Here is a 13,662-nt window from a genome sequence, read left to right on the forward strand (position 1 = left end):
CTGATTTAAAAGATTCTAAAAATAATCAACTGCACTGTATAAAGCAGTAACATACCTTTTCTCAAATTGATCTTAAACATGTGTTCCTCAGCTTTCCCCAAGGAGTCTCCAGTATGATACCTGTCACAGCAATTTCAGAAATTAGTCAGCCATAATGGGGAGGTAACGGAGACATACAGTTGTTTTCAGGAATCAATACTCTACACTGTTTTTAAATGCTCTTTGCTTATTTATGTGGTCTTTTATTCGGGACCCATTATAGCTTGGACCTACGTTTGAACTAGGTTAGGAGAGAATGTGATATATGCAAAGAAATTTATTAGCAGTTGGATGTAATTGTGAATTAAAGACATTTAGAATTTTACTTCGTCTTTCCAACCTTGTCTTCTAGTGAAAGTGCTTTTTGGTAAGCTGAGATTTGTCATTTGAGTCTAATGATCTAATTTCTTTTCAATTGAATAAAAAGAAAAAGCCCACACTCACACCTGGAAACCTGGCACTTAGGCATGAAATCAAGATGCCTGTACCTTTGTCGCATATTAAAGCAGGTATGGAAGACAGCCTCGGGATGGCTCCCAGTGACCCCATCTGTGGTTGTCATGTCCTCATGTAACCCCCTGAGTTTGGCAGAGCTCTGGGACTCATTTCTAATGCAGAGAATTCAACAGAAGTGATGGCGTGCCCCTTCCCAGGTTAGGTTATAAGAGACTGCTGCTTTCCTCTTGGCTCACCTGTTTCTGACTCTCTCTTGGACTCTTTGCTCTGAGGAAAGCCAGCTTCTGTGCTGTGAGCTGCCCTGTCGCCAGGTCTGTGTGGTGAGGAACTGTGGGAGGCCTTTAGTCAACAGCCAGGGAGGAACTGGGGCCCTCAGCCCAACATCTTGGGTCCTTCAGCCCCAGTCGAACCTTGAAATAGACCCTGAGCCAGAACCAGAACTCCTGACTCTCAGAAACTATGAGAGAATAAATGTTTGATGTTTGAACCTGCCCCAGTTGGGGTAATTTGTTATGAAGCAATAGAAAGGTAGCACAGGATGTAACTTCTGACACTTCCGTCGGACAGAGCCCAGAAGAACCAGTTTTAAGCCACATTCTACTCCATTACTAGTAACATTATATAATATATGGAGTAGGAGTCCAGCCGAACTCAGAGATAGCATCTTCTATCCCGTAAGGTGAGATTTCATTTTCCAAAGTCAGGGAAGAGCCTCAGCGCTGGTGTCAGACTGCCTGGGCTTCAGTCTCGACTCTACTGGTTATCAGGTGTGTAAATCTGGACCTAAAACTCACTTCTCCATTTTTAAATGGAGGTAATGATAGTACTGTTGTGAGAACTGAATGCAGGAATTCACTTAAAGGACCGGGCACCCAGTACACATTTAACATGGTAAATTCCTATGATTATCATCATCACCATCATGTCAGAGAAAAGACAGTAGTAGCTTTTATTCCGAACACTTTTTCTTCACAGCTTGAAAAACAGCCACTTACTCTTTATAAAATAAGAACAAGACTAGGTTCCTCTTCTTCAGAGGACTATTGCTAATATCTGTTTCAAACTGTCAGCTCTATTTAGAGAGTATTTCCATCCTTAGTATGACCTTGATTAAAATATCCTCTTTTAATCCTTAAAATATTTTGATTTATAAATGCCTTGTTTATGCTGTGATGAAGTTTTCATAAGTTTAACATGGGATAAAAAATGCAAGTAGTAGAATTACCAGATTGATGACAACACTTTTTTTGAGTACCTATTAGGGAACATCAATGTCGCTACAACACGAATTATGTCCGTAAGATGAGTGATTTTTGGTTTTCAAACAGGCAAAACTATCCACTCAGATGAATTGTTTCCTTCAGAATAATAACTCTCATCCATTCCACAAACATGTGTTAGCACCTCCTATGTCCCAGGCACTATTCCAGGTGCTAGGGGTGCAATGATAAAGCACAGTCTGTGCCTTCAAGGAATTTGCAGTTGGAGGCAGAAGAGTTTCAAGCAACTTTGTGTCAGTTTAAAGGGTACAATGAGGTGGGCACTTGCCATAAAAAATGGGTGTGGGGGAAGGCTCCGTGGTTGAGGTGAAGATTGAGACAGATCCTGAAAGGTTGGCCAGAATCATGAGGCAGGGAAAACGGACAAGGAGGGTGGGTTAGTGCTCCAGGCTGGGCGGGAGCCTGGAGGTAGGAGAGCATGTGGCATATTTAGGAGGCAGCAGGTATTCAGTATGGCTGGGTCTTGTCAGGCCACAAGGAGGGGAGTGACAGAGGTGAAGCTGGGGAGGAAAGCAGTGTTCTCATCATGAAGAATCTTGGATGCCATTACAAGGATTTTGGGCTTTACTGGGAATGCCTTGGTGAGCCAAGGAATGATTTTAAGAAGGAAGTGTTCTCACGGGTTACACACTTATTCGATAATGCTCCTTTACTCAAAACTTTATAGAGCTCCTTTTAAATTGCTTTCAGCTCATTCTTTTGAATATGCTCAATGCTGACAATGCTTTTGAGGGTGGATTGGATTTGGGGGCAGGATGTAGGGTGCGGGATGGGAAAGAAACCAGTGAGAGGAATTGTGTTCCGTCAACAAAGTTGATGATGAAGCAGGTTAATATTATTGGGGGGGGGTCAAAAATTTGCTCTGATTATGAAGCCATGAGGCTGAATCTTTGCTTCTGATTGCATTTCATGAAAAACACATTTGTACACTTTAGAATGTATTTATTGGATGGCCACTCATGTTTTTAACTGACTTGGCAGCAGCAAAATCACCTAGATGCTTTGAAGGAATGTGATCTCCCAGCTTCGGAAATGGCACCCTGTGAAGCTTCTGGTCTGGGTCAGGGATCTACAGTCAGAGCAGGGCTTCAGGGCAAACTCTCCTCACCATCCATACTTTGCCACCATCTGTGCTGTGGTCCTACTATAAATAATCTCAGACAACACCACTGGCATTTGTGTATGGGTTTCTCACCTTGCTATACTGTCTATCAGTGTTTAAAACATTTTTATACACACTTAGCTTCTCTAAAGTGTTGGGGACAAACACTTCCAGCTCAGTTCTATGATGTGTGCAGTCCGTATCACTGTAGTAAGATGTTTAAGGCCGATACTGAGCATCTTTCACATTCATCCTATTCACAAGTTTATGGCATATAGAGGAAAGTCAGCATTTTTTCTAAGGATAGCGTATAAAGTATTTTTTCCAAGGAACAAAGCAGAGACTCATATTTGGGACCAATTTGAAATATTCCACTAAAGTCACCTTATAGCTATGAAATGCTTAACCCCAATGTTTACTTTTGATATCTAGTATGTTGATAGCTTTTTGTTTTGGGGGGTTTGTTGTTTTTTTGCCACATCACATGGTTTGTGGGATCTTAGTTCCCCAACCAGGGATTGAACCCGGGGCCACGGCAGTGAAAGCACTGAGTCCTAACCACTGGACCACCAGGGAAGTCCCTGTCGATAGTGTTTCTAATTTGGGAAATCAAATATCTTCATAGTTTTTCTTCTTTAGCAGACATACTCTTATAACCCTATTTTCAAGAAGATTCTGCCATGAGGAAAAAGGATGCAACAGAATGAAATAACAAAAATAAGTAAGGAAATCAAGAAAAAAGAGTAGAAAAGATAGGATCAGGAGTGTATATATTTAGCACACAAAATATATACAGTGAAGACGGTACTTTCAGGGAGAAGGACACCCATTTGCCTTAAAGCTTTTTAATAGTCAAGAGGGAAAATTCAACACCACTGGTCACAATTCCCGGGATCCAGATGATTTAGAAAAATCACGTCACCATCAAAATCACCACCACCACCAGCAGCCAGTGCCTTTGGAGAAGCCTAGCAATTTGTGGTGTGAGACCAAGGAAATTTATCATACTCTAAGTACAGCTCATCAACTGTGAGGAAACCAAACAGGCTATAAAGTGCTTTATTGTGGGTTACCTAACTTGGTAATATTTTGTATTGAAACAGCTGGATACAAAAACCAAAAAGGGACAAACCCAAGTGGAGTTAATAATGAGTTAAATCGTTTTATAAAGAAGGGGCAATCAGGGAAGTTCCTATTTAATCGCTCCAGGTCCAACCTACCTCTGCTAATGGACACCAGCGAAACGGCCAGCCTGTATCTGCCTCTCTTCACCTCACTCCATTTCCCTAGCTGCAACGGAATCTGGGAAATGTAGTTTTTAGCTTTCCAGTCTCAGCTGTACAGGAGGACACAGTAGAAGGAGGTTAAAAGAGATACCGTGTAAATAAGTCCACGATATCTACCTCAGCAATTTTAATCCTTTGGATACTGATTAGTCTGAGAACAGGTATGGGATCCTCTTCTGGCTGACGAAAGGTGCAATGGCTTCCCTTTCTTTTTTTCTTTTTCTTTTTTAAATTTTATTGGATTATAGTTGATTTACAATGTTGTGTTAGTTTCAGGTATACAGCAAAGTGATTCAGTTATACATATACATGTATTCATTCTTTTTCAGATTCTTTTCTCATATAGGTTATCACAGAATATTGAGTAGAGTTCCCTGTGCTACACAGTAGGTCCTTGTTGGTTATCTCTCTTATATATAGTAGTGTGTGTATGTTAATCCCAGCTCCTGATTTATCCCTCCCCTCTGCGTTTCTGCTTTGGTAACCATAAGTTTGTTTTTGATACCTATAAGTCTGTTTCTGTTTTGTAAACAAGTTCATTTGTATCACTTTTTAAAATTAGATTCCACATATGAGTGACATTATATGATATTTGTCTTCCTCTGTCTGACTTACTTCATTTAGTATGACAATGTCTAGTTCCAAGGGGCTTCCCTTTCTGAATCAAAAGACAAAACTTCTGAAGGAAATCATTCTCCACCCCTACCCTTCCTCCTGTCTGGAACACAGGTGCAATGGCTGGCAATGTAGCAGCTATCTGGAGAACATGAGGTAACAAGCATGAGAATGAAAGCCAATACACTAAGGATGATAGAAAAGAAAGATAGAGCTGGGTCCTCAATGGCATTGTTGAGCTGTTGCATCAGACCTGGATTGCCTACACTTGGACTACGTTTATGAGAGACAAGTAAAGCTCTCTTTGTCAAAGCTACCATAGGTGAGTTTTCTGTTGTTTGCTGCTGAATGCATTCCTAATACAGAACTTATTGCAGTATTCCAGGCAGAGACAAGAGTGGTAGGTGTGAAAGTGGAGAGAAGCAGTCAGACTCAGGATATATTTTGGAAGTAGAACCACCAGGACTTGATGATGGGTTGGCTGGAAACAGGGGGTAAGGGATGGAAGAAATCAAGGATGATTTCTAGATTTTTGTCTAGATATGACGGATGGAAATGTAAAATCTTGTTTTCATTCAGGACATGGGAAAATTCTCCCACCACTACAGAAATAGCTAAGGAAGATAAAAACATCTTTGTGTTGCTCCCTTGACACCTGTATTCCATTGAGCCTAAGGGAAAATTGGGTTAAACTCATGTTAAATAATGCTGAAAAGGGTTGGAAATTCCTAACATCTATTATGAATACTGTAGCTGGAACATACACATTTTCTACAAAGCCTTCTCATCATCAAAGCTTTCTTTTCCATTGAGGTCCAGGTACACAAAACTAAACCCTGACATCAACCATTACGTTCTGGTTTTTATTGCTTGCAGGAATAGACTAGCATAATATCAATACCAATACTTCTAAAGAATATATTAATTTTTTGAATCAGTAGGATAATGTCCCACAGCTGGGTCAAATAAACATTCCAAACCAGAGCTTTTTTAAAAGAATGCATTCTTTAAAAACCTCTACATCATTATATACATATATTTTAACATCAGGTGAAAAAAAGAAAGATGACTTTGTATGTTTTCTGCCAATTACTTGCATCACGAAGGCTTTTCTTTTGCTGATGAGAGTATCCTAGGAATGCCAAACACATCGCCTGCTGCAACCAGTTACTTCTAAGGAAGATGGATCACCCCCCACTCCTCCTAAGAGGGCAGATTTGAGGTACACGGATCGCATGACCCCTTCAATTCCCGTTTCAGCCCCAGCTGAAAGGACAGTAAATTCATAGGCGTGACACGGCATGACTAGGCTTGAAAGGGTGAACGGACCATTTAGATTCTCTCCCTGTCAGGAATTTGAAATGAAAAACTTTAAGTGAATAAAGCAATCTGCCTGGGAAGGTGAAACTTAAAAGTTATGAGGTAGAGCGATGCCCTGAGAGCAGACTGGAGGGCCTGAGAGGGAAATTAAGACTCACGTTGTTGGTGTGAGAAGAAAGAGCCAGGCCTCGGTCCCTGGAGGTGGAACATTCCCCAGCCCTCCTCCCTTCCCTGCCCACCCTTTGGAAGCAGCGGGAGGAAACCTGGTTGCAGCCCTGGCAAGACAATGCTCAATACTGACACCAGAAACACCCAGGAAGTGAGCAAAGCCCTCTAGGTGACCCCAGAGCAGGGCTGCTTTCTGCACACCCTCCACCCACAGGCCCCATACCTCAGTGAGCTGAGATAACTTGAGTCAGGCTCTGTCTTTTGAAATAGCCCACCTAAAGCCGAAACAGTAACAAAAGTCTAATATCTCTTATAGTGTACTCAATAATTATTAACAAAAATTAATTATAAAGATGGAATTATTGTTGTAAACAATAATTACACCTTTGTGTTCTCTCCAGGCCCATGCTCCCTGACAACAAGCATCTGGGAGCATAGAATGCTTTCATACGAATGACCCTGGACAGTATTTTAGCCAAGGTGAACCCAAACCCTACAGGAGGCATTTCATTCAAACTGGAACATTTCTGTGAAACAGAGGAACAATGTCCAGGGAAAATATCTGTGCAGCCTTACTCCACAGGCCTGGGCCGGGAGTTGTGTATGGAGGGAGGGGGCGGACGGGGACCTGCCTAACAGCCCTCAGGACAGCGTGGGATTGTGGCCCCCGTGGAGGACCACTTTGTATCAGTTTCCCCAAGGATAGGTGTTGTTTTTCACTGGATCGTGTCCTCGGGCCCACTCCCCCTCCGCCTTCTTCTCTCCTCTTCCCTTCCCCCCAGATGTTGGTTTCATCCACCCAAAGGCAGCCTTTTATAGTGTGAAAGTATTTGCTGACCGTAGGAGGAAGCTTGAGTGAATAAGGTAAAATGGAATTGCAAGAAATCCAGATGGAGATGTACATACTTAATACAGATTGATGAGTGTTCCCACTTATACAGGACACCGTTTCCACCAGGTATCTGCCACCTGGGTCCTGGGGGAAATGGCCCAATACGCAGGAATCCTTGCTTCTCTCCCCGCACCCTTCTCTGCCTGCCAGGTACCCAGTTAGTCACAGACTGATTGACTCCTTATTTGCATTTTAAAGGAGAAGGCTGTAGTCCTTCCTCCCCCCAACAATTAATCTAAAACAGGCGATAAGGGAGAAGCTTTATTTAGCTTCCTGGAAGACAGTAAGCAGGTCTTTCAGATTCTGCCATCTCTGTTTGACACTCTTTTTCTGATTCCTCCAGCTTCCTTTTAAACCAAATGTAACCAGTTCAAATACCCCCCATATATGTACGTGTGCGCAGTCACTAAAGCAAACAAAGATAAACTTTTCTTATGCTCTTTTGTCTGCCAAGCAAGAGACTCTGAATCATTCCTGACACACACCAGCCTTCAGGAACCTCGTCCTACAGTGGCCATGGGAAGTCCCTTTTGTGAAGTGATGCTTAAGTGAGAACTTTTAGGGGTGAGAAGAAACCACCCATGCTGGAACCAGCAAACTAGCAGGGGAAGCAGCATGTGCAAAGGCCCTGAGTCAAGTCAAGAGCTTGACATATTTAAGGAATTAAAACAAGACCAAGTGAGCTGTAGCATATTGAGCAAATGGGAAATGGCAGGACTTGATCTTGGGGAAATACGTAGAGGACAGATTGTGTTGGGACTTGCAGGCCACAGTAATAGGTTTGTATTTTAGTCCAAGTATAAAGGAAGCCTTTGAGGAGTTTAGGCTGTAGTATCATAATATGTTTTATGTTTCAAACATGTTGATACCGGTTATATAATGTTCAGAAACGGGCAAAACTAATTTATGGCAATAGAAGTCAGGATAGTGGTTACCTTTGAGAGGTAATGACTGGGAAGAATTATGAGGGGAGTTTTGGGGATACTGATAACATTCTATTTCTTGACTCAGGTGTTGGTTATCCGGGTCTGTTCAGGCTGTGAAAATTCGAGTTGAACATTTATGGTTTGTGCATTTTTCTGTGAAAATTTTACTAAAAAAAGTATATATAAAGGATTACAATGTCTGGATGGAGAACATATTTCAGGGACAACGCAGAGGGGAGACCCCATAGGAAGTTATTACAGTAACACAGAGTGTATGGTGGCTTGAGCTGATATGGTGGCCTTCAAGATAGAGAAGAAGAGAAAGACAGGACACATTTTGGACTGAAATTGATAGAACCTGATGACGAAGTGGATATAGGAATTTTAAGAAAAGAATGACTTCCAGGTTTCTGACTTGAGCAGCTAGGTAAAAGGTGATGCCATTCACTGAGAATGGGGAGAAGCAGATTTGTAGGCAAAAGGTCAAGGATTTAGCTTTAGATGTATTATGTGATTTTAGATACCCATGGAGCATCCAAATGGTGATATCAGGTAGGTTGTTAGGTAGATAAATTCGTGCTCAGAGAAGAGGTCTCTGATAGAGGTATAAATGCTGTAATTGTACAGATTACGATAGAGTTCTAAGAATGTTTGGGATCATTTAGGGAAAGAGAGTAGAGACAGTAAAGGAGAGGGACAGGATCCTGTCTTAAGGAGCTTCATCCCTGAGAGTGAAGGTAAAGAAGGAAGAGCCAGCCAAGGAGACCAGTAAGGTGGGGAAAAGAGCCAGCAATCATCATGTCTATCTAGGAGGATTGACTGGTGTCATGTGGTTGAAAAAGATGACAAAAAAAGGATCCACTGGATTTGACAGTATGGAAGGCTGTTAGTAACAGTGGTAAGAGTCTCCATCACTTTACTAGGTATTCTAAGGCTTCTTTCCTCAGTAAAGTGTCATAATAATTGTACCCACTTCTCAGAGCCTTTATGTGTAAAGCACTTCATATACTTGTATAAGGTTTGGTTAAATGTGAGTTGTTATATGAGCTAAGAAAATATGCTTGCATTTCTGGTAAAATAAGTTTAATAATACTGTCCTCATAAACTTACTATGAGGAATAATGAAATAACATGTTAGAAAAGTAGATTAAAAAAAAAAAACACAAGTAGGTTCGCAATCCCTATACTTGAGTTAATTATAACGAAGTATGTCTGGGAATAAGACGATCAAAGCAACTCTTCAAGGAAGTAAAAGACTCAGTAGTAGGGTTAGACCCTACCATCCATTTGTTTACGTCAGAATCCTAGAGAGAGGTAGTTGGGTGTCAGTAAAAACGGAAAGAGCTGTGTTGCAGGAAATGTGATAAATTAAAGCACCAACGTTTATTTCATTTTCTGCAAGAACACTATCTGGCTTTGGCTCCCTATGATTACATTGCTGGTGTAGATGCTTCGCAGGTGTGCTGGGATTTGGCCAAAATTGTCACAGGGCAGAACAAAGGCAACGGCCCAGGATGAGGGGATCCAACAACAGGACAGACAGAGCCATGGTGTTGTCCACAGGCTTTCAGCATGAAGGCCAAGATGAGGCCAGGAACACGAGGCCTTGCTCAAGGCCTTCATATTCTCCATCTTCCATACCTGGAGGTCTAGTTCTAAGAAGACAAGTACCCAGTCACTGCTGGGGCTGGCCCAGCACTGAGCCAATGTGGGTACTGGTGATAGTTCCTCTATTCCTTTGAACTGAAGATGGGCTAATTGGCCAGGTTTTCAGATAAACCTGGTGGAAGGTCATCTTTGGCAACCAACAAACAAAAAATACTACTCACTGATCTAGTTGGTAGAAGAAATGGAAAGAAACCCTAGAACAACTCTGGGAGCACACGGTTACTCATTCCTGGACCATTTGACATCAGGCATAGCTGCGAGGGAAGCCCAGTCCACAGATGACAGGTCCCTGTTCTTCGTGAAGGGCAGGTGGTGGGGTGGTCAGGCTACCAGAACAAAGAGCACTGACTGCTTGCGCAGCCACTGTGTTCGTGTCTCCCATTCGCTGGGATGGGTAGGCGGGGATTGGAGAAAGAGATCAAGATATTTTCAAAGACAAACACTAAGAAAGTAGGCTCAAAACACAGTTTAGCTGTCAAGCCCAAGTTAGGAGTATGGGAGTGAAAAATATTCAGCTTGCAATCACAAAATAGGAAACCAAAATCAAGTCAGGTTGGGAAGGAGACACTCACCGGCTATTCAGATTGGTCTCAGGAAGCAGATAACCAGCTAGGAAAAAAGTCTGGGGTCTGCAATGCCTGCATGTGTCTGAAAGTGTGTCTCCCTTCATCAGAGACCAGGGTACAAGCTAAACAATTCCCTCACGAATCAGCACATATCAGCTTCCAATATCAGCAACATGTCTCCAAGTCTCTTGAATTAATATTAAGAAAGGCTGCACCATTGAGAAATAGTTTCCAGTTGTTTAAACTTAAAGAAGAGTTAGATTGTTGAAATACATCTTTGATCACAGATAAGTTATTGAATTTCAATAGTTTTTGGTGTTGGCTAATTCAGTGATTAGTTGATATTTGTTCAATATTTAAGAACAAGGGATATTCATGAATTTCACTTTTATGTCATTAGCATTTTGACCAACAATTCATGTTTTACTTTAAATTAGGAAGCGAAACTTAATTACTGATGATTCGTTAATCTTCATTTGCTTGGAAATTGTCTGAAAACTGCTAAATACCGCTTTTAGGATAGAATCTTGAATGATTGGAACCAGTTTGTTAGAAAAAAAAGAAAAAAATCTGAGTCTGGTTTACGTATGAAATAACCAAACCATTACATGATTGTTTGGCTTTGTTAACAATTGATTTTGAATTGTCATGTGTTCTAATTTCTACACACTACGGAAATCGTCATTAATATAACCAATACAAAGAAAAAAAATCTAAAACTTACAAAAATGATTTGGGACTGTATTTTGTCATGATATATATGAATACAGCTCACAGTAAAGCTGAAATTTAGCAATCATCTAGTTAATTTATGTGGACAGATAAATTATCTGGTTGTCAAATACATAATCCAACCAATATTTCACTTTCTATTTTATACACGTGACTTTAATGATCTGAGCATTTTACATTCAAGTCGTTTGCACCTGAAGTCTCTAATTAATTCATTTTTTCCACATTATAACTTACACTGATAACTTAATTGCTTAGATATAAGGAATGGTATAAAATGGATTATAGATCATTAATTACTCATTTTAAATGGGTCTTTATCACGTCAGTTACTTTTGACCAGGCAAAATTGTGCACAAAAAAGTTTGTCTCTGTTCCTCAACAATTTCCCATCCTTAGCCCTCTCTCTGCCCCTTCCACCTCCTCAAGTTCTCTCCATTCATATTAATTACTCAATGTCATGAAACTTTCTCTTCCTTCCACCAACATTAGCTCTGACACGCATTCAAAGGTATAAATTACTGGTAACAGCTGAGAATGTGAGTTTTCTCAGTAGTACTTGAATTTTACCGACGTTCTAACATTTAAGCTAAAAATTTGAAGGCATCAATAAAGGGTAATGGAAATATTTAGGGAGGATACACTCCTTGCAATTGCCCTTGAAATTGTACCAAGTAGCAAGTTGCCTACTCCACCTGTGACTAAGGCAGGCAGGAATTCTGCACAAACCCCTTCTTCGCATAAAACTCTCCTTTGTTTTATATAACCAGAAACTGTTTATTTTAATCATTTACATATGTGTTTCTATTTTTCCTTCGTTCTTGTAAGGGAGAGCATGGCACAAGGTACACATAACTCTTTTATGCAAAATCACAATCTCTAGATGCCATTTCAAATGATTAATTTTATTTCACAGCGTTCATAAGAATAATACCTTACTTTAGGAGGTTTTTTTCACCAAGTTAGTTAGTTAAAAAAATAATTAGGTAATCACTAGTTCCTCAGTGGAAAATAAATTATGTAAGAGGCAAAATATCATTAGAAAAACAATTGGGTAGCCCCACTCTAAATTGCCAACAGTACAATGTACAGTATGCAAATGTTCATTCATTTGTTAATTTTAGAGGACAGCATTTCATTGAAATAATTGAAAACAGCTCATAGCCTGTTCTGTGAAGAAACAAAACATTGTTTGTGTTAATGTCAAGTAAGTTAATTATGTTTTGTAATCTTCAAATGGAGCATATAATTGATTTATGAAATTCTGTTATCATTGCATTTATCATTGTTAGTAACCAAGAATTCTAGTAGTTTCTTATTATTCCCAATGTATGAAATCAGCTGGGTATTCTATATGTTTAAAAACAATTCTATTCAGAAGACTTGTACTATAGTAAAGTGAAGAATTTAAAACAATATATTAAAATGTGTTAAAACCACTGAAAAGATCACTGACTTTAATAAAATATTCCATTTATTGTAGTAATAATTTTTAATTCAGTAACACAACTACGCAACTTTTCTGTATTATTTGTAGAATTTTCATTAATACCACTTAAGATCAATGGCTTACATACAATTTTTATTTGTGACATGAAAACTATAGCATTTTAGCTGATCAACATTCTTTTACTCTGTTATTTTTAGGTCTTTATAATTATCTGAGAAATTTTCTGAGGCATTGAACCCATTGCCAAATATTTAGCTGAAAACAAAAATGTTTTCAAACAAATGTAGATTTAAAAAAAGCAGTAAGATTACCTCAATAACTCCCACCACCAGCCCTCCAACCACCACCAGCACTACACACACTTTTCTTAGGATATTCTGTATCATATACAGCCCTCCTAAAGCAAGACATATTAAATAAAAAGAACACTATTCTTAAATTCCCAGTTAATGTAAAGAATTATAACTTTTGAACTTACTGTATTTCAATATTTATTTTCAACACATTCATTGCTCAGATGACCTTGGACTTCAATAAATTCTGTATATTTGATAAATGAGTGCAAGTGTTTATCTTAATTTTAGGTTTAAAATTGTTAAAATCTTTTAACTGTATCTATTTCTCATAAAACAATTAAGAAACAATATCAGACTTTTAAAAGGGAAATTTTAAAATTTCATTTCATTTCATTATCTAAGTGTTTGATCATGCTTGGTATCCAGTGGACATAATCAGAAGAGTAGTTAATAAAGCAATGGATTGGGAAGGGATTGCTAGAGAATACAAACTGTATTACTTTTTAATATTTTAGTACAAAAATAAGGTCTTAGCAAACTTTTTAATATTTTAGTACAAAAATAAGGTCTTAGCAAATAACTTACTTTATGTTTTTAATTGAATGTTCTTAAAACGACAATAGAATTATAGAAAAATGAGGTTATTTGCTTTGCTGCTTCCTGTGACTGTACGTACCTTATTTTAGGCATTTACATTTTTATCCTATTAGAATGAAATACTTGAATGTATTCCATGTGCTAACATATAACAATTCTAGCACTAAAAAAATGTACCTCAAAATGTAAAAATTGCAGATATTTGAAACTTGAGGCATTCATAAAACAAATAAGGAACATTTTAAATACACTTATTTCAGTGGGTTGAA

This window comes from Neophocaena asiaeorientalis, unplaced genomic scaffold (assembly GCF_003031525.2).
Source record: "Neophocaena asiaeorientalis asiaeorientalis breed wild unplaced genomic scaffold, Neophocaena_asiaeorientalis_V1.1 scaffold217, whole genome shotgun sequence".
Lineage (NCBI taxonomy): Eukaryota > Metazoa > Chordata > Mammalia > Artiodactyla > Phocoenidae > Neophocaena > Neophocaena asiaeorientalis.